Source organism: Desmodus rotundus, chromosome 7 (genome assembly GCF_022682495.2).
Source record: "Desmodus rotundus isolate HL8 chromosome 7, HLdesRot8A.1, whole genome shotgun sequence".
Lineage (NCBI taxonomy): Eukaryota > Metazoa > Chordata > Mammalia > Chiroptera > Phyllostomidae > Desmodus > Desmodus rotundus.
Genome location: NC_071393.1, coordinates 129,396,904 through 129,411,579, shown reverse-complemented (window position 1 = coordinate 129,411,579; position 14,676 = coordinate 129,396,904). Strand labels below are relative to the sequence as shown.

The 14,676-nt window shown below is 47.8% G+C and overlaps 1 long non-coding RNA gene across 1 annotated transcript in view; it reads left to right on the top strand.

Moving 5' to 3' along the window:
- The window catches only part of LOC112312007 (uncharacterized), a 34,547-nt gene extending 26,469 nt beyond the window's left edge, over positions 1–8,078 (top strand). Inside the window, exon 5 of the long non-coding RNA XR_008427266.2 lies at positions 7,131–8,078. This is a non-coding gene — a long non-coding RNA (uncharacterized lncRNA). The remainder of the gene's footprint in view (positions 1–7,130) is intronic.
- The last annotated feature ends 6,598 nt before the right edge of the window (positions 8,079–14,676 follow it).

Sequence of the window (14,676 nt, the reverse complement as noted above, 5' to 3'; positions counted from 1 at the left end):
ATCAGCCATTTTGAGGATGAGTTTTAGTTTTTTTAGTGGAGAAAGCTAATTAGAAACCACAATCTATGTGCTAAGTGTGCTTACTGAGCTGCCACTGCTTCTAGGCTTCCCAGCAGACAGAACCGGGAAATACGTGTGTGTGTACATGCATGTGTGAGTTTGTGTGTATAGATACGCTACACACGTGATACCAACTTCTGTATCTCTATACATCTGAAACCAGTAGTTTATTCCAGCACCTCTAATTCCATTCAACACACAGGCTTTACTCCAGTTGTTCCCCGTCTGCGTAGGAAGTTACTCCCTCCTCTGACAGTGGGAAGCCACATCCCGTTGTCCTCACTGTCTCCACGCTTGTTCAGGTCCCTCCTTGAGGCGGGCCCTGCCCTGTCCTCAGCCTGACCAAGGGAAGCGGGAGACCAGAGGCACATTTTAAGATGATATCCACCCCTTTACTTTGCCCTGTGCACCACACAGCCCCTCCTTACAATTTGGCTTTACATTTATCTTGCTTACAAGAGCCAGACAAACTGATCTCCTAGAAAAGATACCTCCTCCTCATCCTCGGGCCACAGGGAAGCTGGGATGGATTTGCCTTCTGCTTGAGGAGAAGAGGGGCTGGACTGCAGGACACCTTCGAAAGAGGACGCTGGAGGAACAGTCGTGGGTGCTTGTTCAGCACCAGCTCTGGGGGGGAGGGGTCCTGTCTTTACTGTGGAGCCCGACCTTGGGTAGCCGCTCTTCAGGAGCGTCAGCTCACCCCCTTCCCGTCCTCTGGTCCATCCTCAAGTACAACTGAACTGCAGCAACGAAAGCGGCCTCTGTGCCGGACGCTGTGCTGGAGGCTCTGCATGTGTTGTCTCTGGTTAGTCTTCACGGCCAGGTTAGCAAGGCAGCATTATGGGCCCCATTTCACAGATGAGGAAACGGAAGCTTAGAGAAGTGACCAAACCTGCCTGGGGTCACATGACAAGCACGAGGCCAGATCTTTGACCCTGGTAGACCAGCTACACAGTCCTGCTTCGAGCCCTTGACCACCCTTGTTAGTGTTCTCTTGACCTTCACCTGTCAGTCTGAGGCTGCCACCCGTGTTCTGGCTAGTTCTGGCTTTGTCCGGGAGCTCATCTGGGCTCCCAACAGATGTCAGTGACAAGCTTTTAAAAAAATTACTATTTTGTGATATTTAACACATACAGAAGAAAATATGTAACATACATGTGCAAGTTACAATGTATTGGGTTGGCCAAGAAGTCCATTTGTTTTTTTTACTGTAAAATAAAAGGCACATTTTTCATTTTCACCAATAACTTGATGGATTTGGATATTTTCTCCCCCCCCTTTTATTTTTTAAATTTTAATTTTATATTGTTATTCAATTACAGTTGTGTGCCTTTTCTCCCCGGATTTGGATATTTTCAGTATGTTGCTATCTCCTGCTATTGGCTTCTAGTAGGTAGAGGCCAGGGATTGCTGCTAAACTTCTTCCAATGCATAAGACAGCCCACAGCAAAGAATTATTTGGCCAAAATGTTAGTAGCACCAAGGAACTTCTCTAACCACTTTTGACTCATTCGATCAGTCACAGCACCTTCTCCATACACTGCACAAATCTTTCTCTGCATTTCAATTGAATTTTGCCCTTTCTTGAAATAATAAGGCATAATACGCCAAAAGTGTTGCATATCCTCTTCCATCTTCAATATTAAAATGGCTGCACAAGAATTGGCCAATTTTGAAAAGTTATTTTAATGCAAGCTGACATGACAGCTGTCACAATACAATCTACCAAAATTGCTTTGAATGATGTTGAAGACAACTAAGGGCTACTAGAGCCATTTTATGGAAAAAACTAAACAAACTTTTTGGCCAATGCAATATAATAAATAATAAAACAGTGCCCCTACCTCTCAATTTTAAAATACACTAACACATTTTTAAAATTAGGCTTAATCTTTTACACTTTTAGAGATTTGTTGTGTTTTCAAAATGCAGACCTTTCCCAATCTCACCTTCTCACTGGAAACCTGAACATCCCCGGCGGGTTAGCCGGCTGTCTCCATCTGTCATCCTTTCTCTGAGGGCCGAGGCCTTGGCCGCTCTGCGCAGTTTTATTGTTTTTTAATCACACTTCCATCAGCAAGCCTGTGGGTTTCACCCTCGACGTGCATCTCACATCTGGTCTCCTGATTGCCCCTCTGCTCCTCTGAGCCACGGCCTGGGAGGGATGACTGCAGCAACTTCCCAGCTCCTCTCCATGAGGAAGCCACGGTGAGCTTTAAAAGGTGGGGGGGGGGGGGGGCGCGGCGTGAGAGGGTCAGACTACCAGATTATGTTCCTCCCCTTCGTGGTCCTGGCCTCAGGGATGGCTCATCCTGCTGCCTCAGCCTGAATCCTCACCTCTGACCAGGGGGCAGGGCCAGAGTCTGTGGTCTTTGCCACGGCAGACAGGGCCCCAGTGGGCTGCTTTCCCTGGGTCTCCCTCCGTACTCCGATGCCCCCACACTCCAGCTCATTCTGCCTGGAACACTCTCCCCGATATGCTCTGGCTCCCCCCTCCCTCCTCCCTCTTATGGGGTCTCTGGGCATCAGCATGTTTGCTCAAGTGCCCCTTGTATAACATTTTACAGGCATGAAATAAACTCACAGATAATAAAACCTACCTAAGTTCCTACTTTTAAAAAACCAATAGGATGCTCTAAATTTAGAAGAGAAATAAAGAGGAAATTAATGGTAAGTAATTTAGTATGTATCTTCACATACAAATGTTCTGGCAGCTGTCTGCATTTATACCTGCAGTGAGACAGGAGCGAAGACGGGGTGCGTGGACTCAAATTCCACTACTGTGTGATTTCCTAAAACAGGAAGCAGCTCTCGGTGGAATCCCACACCAAGCAAAGTATAACTTTCTGTGTGCATAGCTCTCGAGTTCCTGCAAATGCAGTGAGTGACAAGAGATAAATCTGTGTACCAAATACCTTGTGTTTGATTATCAAACACAGTTAGGTTTCAAGCTCACAGAATTAGAGCGGGTTTTTCACCTACACGCATGTCCGCTGGGGAGTTTCAGACTCGCACGAAGGGCGCCAGTCTCCAGCCCGTCATCCCCGTCATCCGTCTTGTGCATGGCAGGATGTCTGGGGTCCCTGACACGGGCCAGCTGAACGCTCGGTGTGCCCCCCAATCAATGTGATAACCAGAAAAAGCCCCCGGAAATTTCAAAAATGTCCTCTAGGTGGCGCTACCATCCAGGGCGAGAACTCGAGCAGGGCCCTCGGCTTAGTTTCCTTCTTAGCACCCAGCACTTCCAGATACCGTAGTGTGTACGTTTTTTGTTGTGTGTGGCTTGTGTTCCGACTGAATGTGAGCCGCAGGAGGGCAGGGCTTCGTTCCTTCCACGATGCAGCCTCAATGCCCAGAAAGGTCGGGCCAGAGTGAGCGAGCGCATGAATGAGCGGTGCCCAGGACCGGCCTGCTTTACAGCCCTGGAACACGGCAGGCATGACAGGGCGTGCAGTCATCGCGGAGAGGATGCAAGGTTGGGAAGCCGAAGCCGACTCACATCCAGCTCCCAGCTTTATACAGCTTTGATGTTTTTGACCAGGGTGACCCACACGGTCCGTTTTGTTTTGTTTTTTCTTCTGCTCAAATCACATGTTCAGCCGCCCTTACAGTAACAGCAGGTAGTGGCGTTCATTAAGTGCCGTGAGCCCAGCATTGGGAGGAGGGGTGGTTTAGGATCTTCTGATCCTCTGGCAAATCCCTTGAGTGAAGTGCTGTCATAAACCCCATTCTACAGATGAGGAAACTGAGGCTCAGGAGAGAGGCTAAGACACAGTCTTGGTGCCACACACGCACCAAGTATGCGGTCGGGGTTTTGAACACCAGGCACTCACTGTGCACACGCAGAGCCACTGGCCTATACGGCCCTCTTGATATCCTCTGGAGCCCTGGACCTGAGTTCACAGCATCGTCCGGCCACCAACTTGCAGTGACATTGAGCAGACCACTTAGCCTCTGCCTCCTTATCTATGACGTGAAGGATTAGAACTAGCCAAAAAAGCTCATTTGACCAGAGGCCACATAAAGATACATATTGCTATCTACTTCAAGAGAAGAGATTCGACTCTGCCTTGAAGCAGCCAGGTGGGACCAGGGGGCCTGGAGCGGGCTCAGAGAGGAGGGCCCCCCACTGGAAGGCAGGGCCATTCTGGCCCTGAGATAGAAGACCTGCAGGGGGTGAGGGTGGGATGGCTATTTGCTCCTCTCAAGGGCCATCAGAGGAAAGAAGAATTTTCCTGGGTTTCCATGTGCCTGAGATTCCTGGTGCCCCTGCCCCAGGGTGAGGTCCAGGAAGGAGGTCAGAGGGGAGGGCTCCTCAGGGTGACCTCAGTCTTAAGTTAGATTCCACCCTGAGGGAGTGGGAGGTTGGGTGCACAAGAGACAGAACTTTCTGGAAGTCAGGGTGTGGATACAAGAGGGGGGGCCCTGGATCACCCCGGATGAGCAGGGGCCAGTCAGTACAAGTTGCCCATTGAGCTCCCAGCAGGTCTTGAGTCAGTCCTTCCCCACCAAGATGCTGGGGAGATGGTCTGGGAGGCCACTTTCAGCTTGACCCACCCCCACCCCTGGCCCCCAACTGTCCACTTCTTGTTTTTTTAATTGATTTGAGAGAGGGAGGGAGATAGAAACACCAGTTTGTTGTTTTACTTATTTTTGCATTCATTGGTTGCTTCACATATGTGTCTTGATAAGGGATACAACCTGCAACCTTGGCATATTAGGAAGACGCTGTAACTAACTGACCTACCCAGCCAGGGTAACTGCTTCTTAAGGCTAAGATGCTCTTTTCTCTTCCCACTGAGAATCCTTGAAGGGCTTGCATCAGCGATGACATGGAGGAAGCTGCTCTGACCTATTCCACCAGCCCTTCTGGGTCCAGGGCTGCCCAGATATTTCTGGCTCTCCCTAAAGAAAACAAACCTTTTCCCACTAATATAAGCAGGCAAGATCTTTACCCAACAAAACAAACCAACCTAGCTCCTCCAGGACAAACCCAGCTTTCCTAATACGGCATCAAGGATTATACCCTTGGCATCCAACCAACGCAATAGTCCCACTCCCAGGAGGAGAGGGGGGACAGATCCCAGGTGGCAGATAAAGGTCGCATTCACACTGAGGTGACTTCAAATGTTGGATGGGGGTGCGCTCTTCCTCTCGGGAGCACAGCTGCTCCTTTCCCTTCCCCTCTTCTTTCCCCAGGCGCTTTACCTTTGCCTTACTCTCTCCTTAGCTCCAGGGGCCCTCCTTCTGCCTCTGCAACGTGCTTCCCAAGCCTCCGAAGCCCAGCTGGCGCACTTCCACCACCTCTGTAACTTTGTAAATAACCTTTCTCTTATAATTTGGAAACAAAAACAATGTTGGATGGGGCTCTCCAGGGGTAGGGTTGCCAGATGAAATACAGGAGGCCCAGTTCAGCTGGACTCTCCCACAGACAACGAGTACTTTTTAAAAAGTTTAAATGTACCCCACAGCCCATTAGAGATGTGCTTATACTAAAAAAATTATTGTTTGTTGGAGATTCACATTGGACTGGCCCCCTGTATTTTTATTTGCTCGATCTGGCAACGTTCAGGGCTGCATGTAAACGTGGTAAGCAGCTGTTGGGTGGGGTGCGGCTCACCCGTGTCCTTAAAGGCAGTGAGCACCTGTCAGGGAAGGGCAGGGCTGGCCACTCAGAGCTCCAGAACGATGTCATTTACATTTGCAAATTCAGCCCCATTTATACCAAAAACAAGAGAAACTGGAGTGGCTGCTGCCCAGTAGGCATCACCATTTAAAAAGCTTCCTACAGGGAGGGTGATGTCAGTTTCAGCCTTTGGGAAACACTTCTGACTTTTTGTCCTCCAGGGAGCTGGAGCCCGGGATTCCCCTCCAAGGAGTCATTTGCAAGGACAAACCTGTAAGGAAGCTTTAGGGATGAAGACATTTGTTCAGCCCTCCCTATAATAGCTGCTATCTCCCTAGATAGAGATGGAGAAACTGTATCTGTAATAATCGCTAACAGTCACATGCAGCACTGGAAGCAAATTGCTGAGTCCTCACAAAAAGACGGAAAACCAGAGAATAACTCTGTCCGGTAGCAGGGGACTAGTTAAGGGAGTTGATGACCTATCACCAGGCAAGATATTAGACTGTCATGAAAACCAATGTCTGCTAAGGCTATTACTACAGAGAAGGTACTTACGGTATCATGATGAGATGGGGAGAAGCAGGATATAAAATTAAAGTAAAATATCTTACCTATTTATAGAAACACTAGAAGAAAATAAGTGTTGTGATTGTTAATTTTTTCTGGCATAGTTTCTTTTTTCTAACAATTTTTAAATGAGTATATAATAATTTTATCATTTAAAAAAATTGAAACATTACCTAGAATCTTTCCTTTCTTCTCAGGGATAAAAATAATACTTAATAAATGCCTCTTGAGTGCTAGGCACAGGTCCACAGCAGAGCAGTTGGGATATGGAGTTGAGAAACACACAAAGGCTTGTCCTCCAGGGTCTAGAGCCACAACACTTTTATGTAGCACCTGCTAATTAGCCCTTCTAGGCTCGCCTCCTCCAGGATGCCTTCCAGGATAACTTCTCTTTAGGGTCCTATACAGCTCTATACCCACTTACTGAACTTTCCGACTAGATCATGTGCTCTTTAAGGACAAAAATTGTGACTCTTTCCTCTGACTCCCCAGAGTGTGTAATTGGCCTCAAGAGATATTTTCCAGCCTGACTGGTGTGGCTCTGTTGGTTGGGCATTTTTCCACAATGCTAAAGGTCAACAGTTAGATTCCTGATAAGGACACATACCTAGGCTGCTGGTTCAGTCCCTGGTCAAGACCTATACCAGAGGCAACTGTCCGATGTTGCTCACGTTGATGTTTCTCTCCATCTCTTCCCCCCACCCCGCCCCCTCTCTAAAAATGAATAAATAAAATCTTGGTTTTTTAAAGAGATATTTGCTAAATGAATGCTTTCTACAAATGCATGGGGATAACTTTGGGGGGGTCCCTCACCCTCTCTAGTTTGTCATTTTACTTTTCTTTCCTTTCTTTCTTGTCTTTTCTTGGTCTCTAGGAGACTGGCAGTTGCCACACACACATACAAGTGAAAGACGAGACTTACGGCCTCACACGCTGACCACTCAGTGTGTTTGCATCCAGGGACTTGAGCTGACCCACCGGAAGTCTGGGACAAGCAACCGCTGGTTCGTTGTTAAACGGCCCGGTAAAGGCAACTTTATACATGCTGGAACTTAGCAATTTGGGGGCAAAAACAGGACTCCTCTAAGTGTTTTAAAAAAAGAAAAGTGGAGAATTTATAAACAGTGTAACTGTTTCAAGCAGGGGTCAGCAACCTGTTTCTGGCAAGGACCAGATGCAGACGGTTGGGGCTTTGCCGGCCATTCGGTCTCTGTCACAGCCGCTCAAGTCTGAGGGCAGCCCCGGACAGGATGGGAGCCGGTGGGTGTGGCCGTGTGCCAATGAAACTTGATTTGTGGATGCCAGAATCTGAATTTCATATAACTTTCGCGTGACATGAATTATTGTTCTTTGGATTTTTTCCCCCAACCATAAATGTAAGAACCATTCTTAGCTTACTGGCTGCTTGAAAACCAGTGGCATGCAGGGGTTGACCTGGCTGTAGTTTGCTGATTCCCCATTTCCAGCCTGGGCTGGGGGTGGGGGTCCCCTGCCTGAGTTCAGCTCCAGCCTCACTGGGACCTGGGGGGGAGTACCCTAACTTCTCAGCCCTACAGTTTCCTCATGTGTAAAATGGGAGGAAATGGCTGTGGCCCCAGCATAGCCTGTAGGAGAATCGAATGTGATGCTGTGTGCACATGGTAGGAGCTTTATAAATGCATGTATGATCATGATTATTCAGTGGATTGACTGCTGGCTTGCACACCAAAAGGTCACAGGTTCGATTCCCAGTCAGGGCGTATGCCTGGGTTGCAGGCCGGGTCCCCACTTGGGGGCGTGAGAGAGGCAACTGATGAATGTATCTCTCCAACATCCATGTTGCTCTCCCTCTCGCCTTCCCTTCCCCTCTCTAAAAAGAAATAAATAAAATATTTTAAAAACAGAATATCTAGTACCTGACTATAAATGATGACGATGACTGTGTGATTTATTTCTCCCCATGTATTGCATAGTGCAATAGCTCTCAATTCCCACATGCACCCAATATCTTGGGGAAGACTGTTTTTATTTCTTACATTTGTCTTTAATGGATTTTTTTTTTAATTTGAGAGAGAGAGAAGAAGGGAGGGAGAGAGGAACATCGATTTGTTGTTCCACTTATTGATGCATTCATTGTTCGCTTCTTGTATGTGCCCCGATTGGGGATTGATCCCACAACCTTGGCATATGGGGGCAATGCTCTAACCAACTAAGCTACCAGCCAGGGCCTTATTTCTTGCATTTCTTTATGTTGATCTTAGAGGCAGAGGAATTTAAAAATTGTCCTCCCTTTCATTGCACGTTTTCATCACTGGTGCATACAAGGTGCCACCCATGTTTATTTTTGGAGTCCTATTTTTTCTCCACACAACTCCCCCCGCCCCCTGCCCAAGAATTCTGACCCATTGGTCTGCACTGGGGCACTGACAGAGGTATTTGTTTTCAAAAGCTCTTCGGTGATTCTAATGCGCAGCCAGGGAACCACTGAACTAGTGTATTATTAGAGTTTCTGGGATCTTTTGGCTCAGAGTGGCCCGTGGGCTAGCAGCATTGGCACTGCCTGCTAGGAACCCCGTGCCAGGACCCTTGAGTCAGAACAGATGCTTTCGCAGAGTCCAAAAGACCTGTGCAGCTCTTGCGCTGGCAGGTGTGTGGGAAGTGATGTTCGAGACCCACTGCTGGTGATGGAATCTTGTTTTAGACCCAAGGAGGTGGGGGTGGGGGCTGGTGAAGAACCAGCTGCTGAGACCCTGACTGCTGTGACTCAGTTGGTTAGGCATCATTCCACAAAGCTAAAGGTCGCTGGTTCAATTCCCAGTCAGGGCACATGCCTGGGTTGCCGGTTTAGTTCTCAGTCAGGGCGCGTACGAGGCAATGGATTGGTGTTTCTCACATCAGTGTTTCTCTCCCTCTCTTTCTCCCTCCATTCCCCTCTCTCTAAAAATAAATAAAATCTTTTTAAAAGTCAACTGCTGAGGCACATGTACTGTGAGTTTGCTCTTTCCTTTCTTTTTAAATCTGAGTTCTCATAAAACGAGGTCGCTCTGCTTTATGTCTGGCACAGCCCAGAGGGCCAGGCTGTGCCAGGAAAAGCAATTTAGGAGCTGAGAGGCCACCCAGGCCTCTTTCCCCATGACCCCAAAGGGTGGACGTCACTGGGCCTCAGAGGGCTGCCAGGGGCAGGCTGTGGATGGCATTTCTTAATATAGTTAGTCAACAGCTTTGTTTTCCAAGTGCCACAGAGGACTAAAGGAATGTCACTACATGTTTGGAATGGAGGAAACTGATGGCTTTGAGAAGGACATTTCCCAGGCCTTGGAGGAGAACAGATCTTATAGAAAGGGGCTAACATGGAGACACATCCCCATGCACAGGCCTGGTCAAGGCTTTTTCACCGCTTTGGCCTTGGGCATGAATGTAATGGTGTGAGCAGAGAGCTAGCGTTGCCCAAGGAGAGGGGCTCTGGTCTTGCTTGGCCACAGGCAAAGCGCTCTGCTGCTGGCTTCTGTCTGCTGCCTCGGTTTACTGGCCTCTACAAAGGGCGTATCGCTGCAGCTAGCTGCATTTCGAAACTTGATTACACTGCCTTGTTTCTCTGTTTCCTTCCTTCTTTCCCCTGGAGGTCTCGAAAAAACGTTCCTGTCCCTGCCCGTCTTTGTCTCTTCCCACAGAAACAGAGAATGGTGGGAAAGCCCAGCATGAGGGGCCAGGCCCCACTCGGCCATCATCAGCATGTGATCTTCAGCTGGGCATTTCACCCATTGGGGTCCTCAGCCAGCGAAATGGGGAGCGCACCCCCTTCTTTGCAGGGTGGTTGTAGAAATCCTTACAGCAATGTATTAAGGAGTTCTTTAAAAACCAGGTTCAGGGGCTCAGTCGCTGTGTGAGATATTCATTCTAAATGAATATCTCTGGAATTGAATCATCTTTCTCCCAGTAAATCTGCACTGTCCATTTAAATCTCTTCTATCCCACCTTTTCTGGGGATGACAGCTGACTTTAGAGTCTGATCAATTTCACAATCCCCAGAGAAATCATGGATTCGGGCCAGATTATCAATTGGCACTAAAACCAAAGGAGATCTTATCAGCATACTCATCTGATGAAATAAGATGATAATGGGGGAAAACCTTGATACACACAACAGTAGGTTTGCATCACTGATAATACTGAGTGCAAGAGTTCTTTTAAAATTCCAGCTAGCCCCGGCTGGGGAGCTCAGTTGGTTAGAGCGTTGTCCAGATATGTCAAGGTTGTAGGTTCGATCCCCCATCGAATCAACCAATGAATGCATAAATAAGTAAAGCAACAAATCAATGTCTCTTTCTTTCTCTTCTTCTCTCTCTAAAAAATCAGTAAACATATCCTCAGGTGAGGATTAAAAAAACTTCTTTATAGATTTGCATATTCTTATGTTGACACAGCCTACCATTCATACTGTAGTTTTTGGTAAGTTATTTATTTATTTAATCTTTATTGTATTCTTTCCATTACCATTTAGCCCCTTATACCCCCTTCTTCCCATCCATACTGTATTGCACTAGAGTTTTGACTTAATGTACCTGACTCTTCCATTTTTGCTCTTATGATCTTCCACCAATGATCTTCCTGGTTGTCAGATCCAAGGCCACCTGTCAGCTCTCTTTTCACTCAGTCAGCTGATTGCTCCTACACCCCAGAACCTTCCCTGGTATGGCTTCTTGGGCTAGAACTCTCCTGCTTCTCCCCTACCTCTTCAGCTCTCTTGCTGGTTCCTCCGCTCCTCCCTGACCTCTGAACCTTGCCATGCCACTGTGACCCATCCTTGAACCTTTCTGTCTACACCCACACCCTCGCTAACCTCACCTGGCCTTGTAGTGTTAAGTTCTATCTCTATGGTGACAACTCCTGATTTTATATCTCTAGATTTATACCCCTCAACTCCGGATTCTTAGATCAAATTGCCTACTTGACTCTCCACTCAGATGTCAGATGTTTCCATTTTAACCTGTTCAAAACAGAACTCCTGACTTAAGCTCCTAGTCCTTTACCTCCTGCTGTCTCCCCCAGGTTGCTCAGGCGCAAAGCCTCAGTCAGCCATGACGTCTCTCTCACTCTCAAACCCCACATCCCACCTCACAGCAAATCCCATTGACTCTTCTTCCCCTTCAAGCTGTCCCCAGAATCTGACCACTTCTTGCCACCCACCTTCACTGCTACAGCTCTGGGCTCACCTCCTCTCCTACTCGTCTCTCCTTAGCTCATTCTGCTCCAGCCAGTCTGGTTTCCTTACTGGCCCACGTCAGCACAAGGCCAGAACCTAGCTTAGTGCCTGTACTGTTCCTTTGCCTCAAAGCTCTTAAACCAGACATCTGCAGGATGTGTTTGTCACCTTTGTCACCTTTTTGCTCAAATGTCACCTTCCAGTAGGATCTCCTCTGAGCACTGGATTAAGATTGCAGCCCTGGGGTCCGATATATGGTGATGGAAGGAGACTTGACTTTGGGTGGTGAAAGCACAATGCAATATACCACTGACGTATTGTAGAGTTGTACACTTGAAACATATCTTATTAACCAACGTCACCCCAATAAATTGAATACAATTTTTGAGAAGTTATACTAAAAGAAAAAAGATTGCAACCCACTGCACGTCTCCTTTAGCAAGCTTGATTTTTTTGAGCATGTATCACTAATATGCTATATAATTTATTTACTTATTTTGTATATTCTTGTCTACCTTGAGAATGTAAGAAACACCCACACCTGTAGAGAATTTTTTAGTTTATTTGCATCAAACAGAGGATATATCTGGAAGCAAGACCTCAACAGACTGCAAAAAATGCTTTCAAGAAATGAGTTTCCTTTATGCATTTGGAGTAAGGAAGACTACTCGAAGGTGGGAGGAGGCCAGGCAGGGCTGGGATCACAGGGCAGTTAACGAGATTACTGCTCCCTTGGAGGGGTCAGGCTCTGGGAGGGGTCTGAAAAGAGTCATTTCAAGGGTGTGTTAACCTGGATGCACAGAAACAATGGACAGGGTTTACTGAAGGCAAAGATTAACCTTACACCAAAGAAGTTACAGGCCTGGGATGTGACTACCCGCTGTGACCTGCCCAGTTAGGAATTAATGATCAGATCAGCCTGCGAGGTTACTTTCCAAAAAACCTTTTTTCCTCCACAGCCCCATGGGAATATAAATTCCAAGAGGATAGAGATTTTGCAGTTTTCATCACTGAGGTATACCTAGTTCCCAGAATATTGCCTGGCACATAGTAGCACTTAATAAATATTTAGTGAATGAATGAAATGAACAGATATCATCGTATTGATTATTTTAAAGGCGGGCAGGGGTCTGTTGTATGGAAAATGTAATAACAGCGGTGGTTAACACTCGTAAGGCATGTCTGGTACAGCCCTTTGTGAATTTAGCCGCTTCACAAATTCCCAGTCCTTTACAAATTTAAAGTCCTGTATGAATTTACACTTGTTGAAACTGCTCAGCAATCTTACAAACCGGGTGTGGGACTCACTCCCATTTAATAGATTATAAAAGCAAGGTTCCCACGGAGTCGTTAACTCTCTTACAGTCACGCAGATAACGGGGTTATGCCTGTCTGGCTGCAGCTTGACTAGTACACTTAACCCCCTGTGCCAAACTGGTGCAGGATGGGCATATCATGGTTTACTTCATCAGTCTCCTACTAATAAACATCATCTTGTGGTTCTCAGATGAGGCAAGTAAGGCTCAGAGAGGTTAAGACACTTTTTCAAAGTCACACAGCTAGGATTCAAGTCCATCAGCTGAATCTGAGGTGTTAATTCTCAATCACTGCATCGGCTCACCTGCCAAAGCCTCCTCTCCCAGGAGGACTACGGTTAGGAGGGCTTTCCAGGTGGGACCACTTCTGCCCCTTGGCAACATCCTTCTCCCCAAGGCCTTCCCTCTACCACAGTTCCTCTCGCAGGTGCTTCCAGCCATGCCCACTTTATCTACTAACAGCTCACCTGCCTCCCAGAGCGGATGTAGATGTCTCCAGGTTCCCGTCCTGGAGTTCCCCACCTTTGCACCTCTTGTGTGGGAGAGGTCAGGGTCCCCTGGGGGACTTACCTGACATTCATTTATTCAGACACTTTTATGGAGCACTTCCACCTGCTGGAAACTATGAGAGGGCATTTGGCTTCATCTGAATCCAGACAGAACCCAGACTGGCCACCAGTATATCTACTCCGGTTCTGGGGCACACCCTGGTGAGCAGAGAAAACCACAGCCCCTGGCCGGGAAGGGCTGACCCTCTAGTGGTAGGCCAAACATTGTCAAGGACTCAACTCAGTCTAAGGAAGAGTCCAAGTGTGACTTCCAAGGTCACTGAAGGTGCAGAGTACTCGATGGCTGAGCTGCCAGGAAGGGAGCTCTGGGCTGAGAGCAGGCGGATGAGTGAATAAGCAAAGAAAGAAAAGAACTTCTTAGGAAAGGGGACTGTGTAGCTAAAGACCCTAGGGACAGCAGGAACCGTAAGAAGCTGAGATAGCTGGAGCAGAGCGAGGGCGACTTGGTGGGAGACGAGGCTGGGAGGTCTTGGCCTTGCCAAGGAGTGTTGGCTTTATCTCAAGGACAGTGGGACTCTGTTTAAACTGGGGTGGGGGATGGTAAGGGTGCCTGATAGGCCTGATCAAGTCTGATTTGCATTCTGAAGACAGTTCTGGCTGAAAAGCAGGGAACAGGCTAGCTAGCAAGGACTAAAGGGGACACACAAGTGGGGAAGGGTCTACAGGCTTGAAGGCACTGAAGAAATGGAGGAAGTAGAAAATCTGAGAAATACTGGGCCCAAAGTACTGCCCTCTCTATGGTCAGTCCATGTGCAAAGATTGGTTGATGGGCAAGGGCGGGGTAGGCAAGAAGGCCCACTCCACTGGTCAAGGTGGATCGCTCTAAGGGGTGCTTCTAGCCCTGCAGCTTTCTGTGGGATGATCAAGATCTTAAAAGACATAAAAATGTACAAGTTCCTGTTCTCAATGGAGAAGAAGCTTGAGGGCAGGACTTGCCCAGGGCTCCAAAGAAGTGTAGGTGGGTCCCAGGTCCCAACAGTGCCTGGGGAGGACCCTGCTCCACCCTGGCCAGGGTCCCAGTGCTAAGAACCTGTTCCTCTCCTCTCACACCCGTCCCACAACTCCAGGAGGATGGTGAGTGGCTGGGAGGGGGGCAACCTCTTGGCCTTGGGATGCTGGTCCTAGCTTTCCTGAGTACTTGCTGTGTGACTTTGGGCAAATCTTTCCTCTCTGGGCCTACTTCTTACTGGTAAGACAGGAAGTTGGAGTAATTAGTGACTGTTAACTTTTGCGGCAGATCGCAGAGCCTTTGTCGAAAGCTATGACCCTTATGCACATAATTTCTGGCAGCTGCAGGGGTTCTGAAGCCCTGGGATGGGGCGGGGCGGTGACTTACCTGGGCCACAAGTTAAG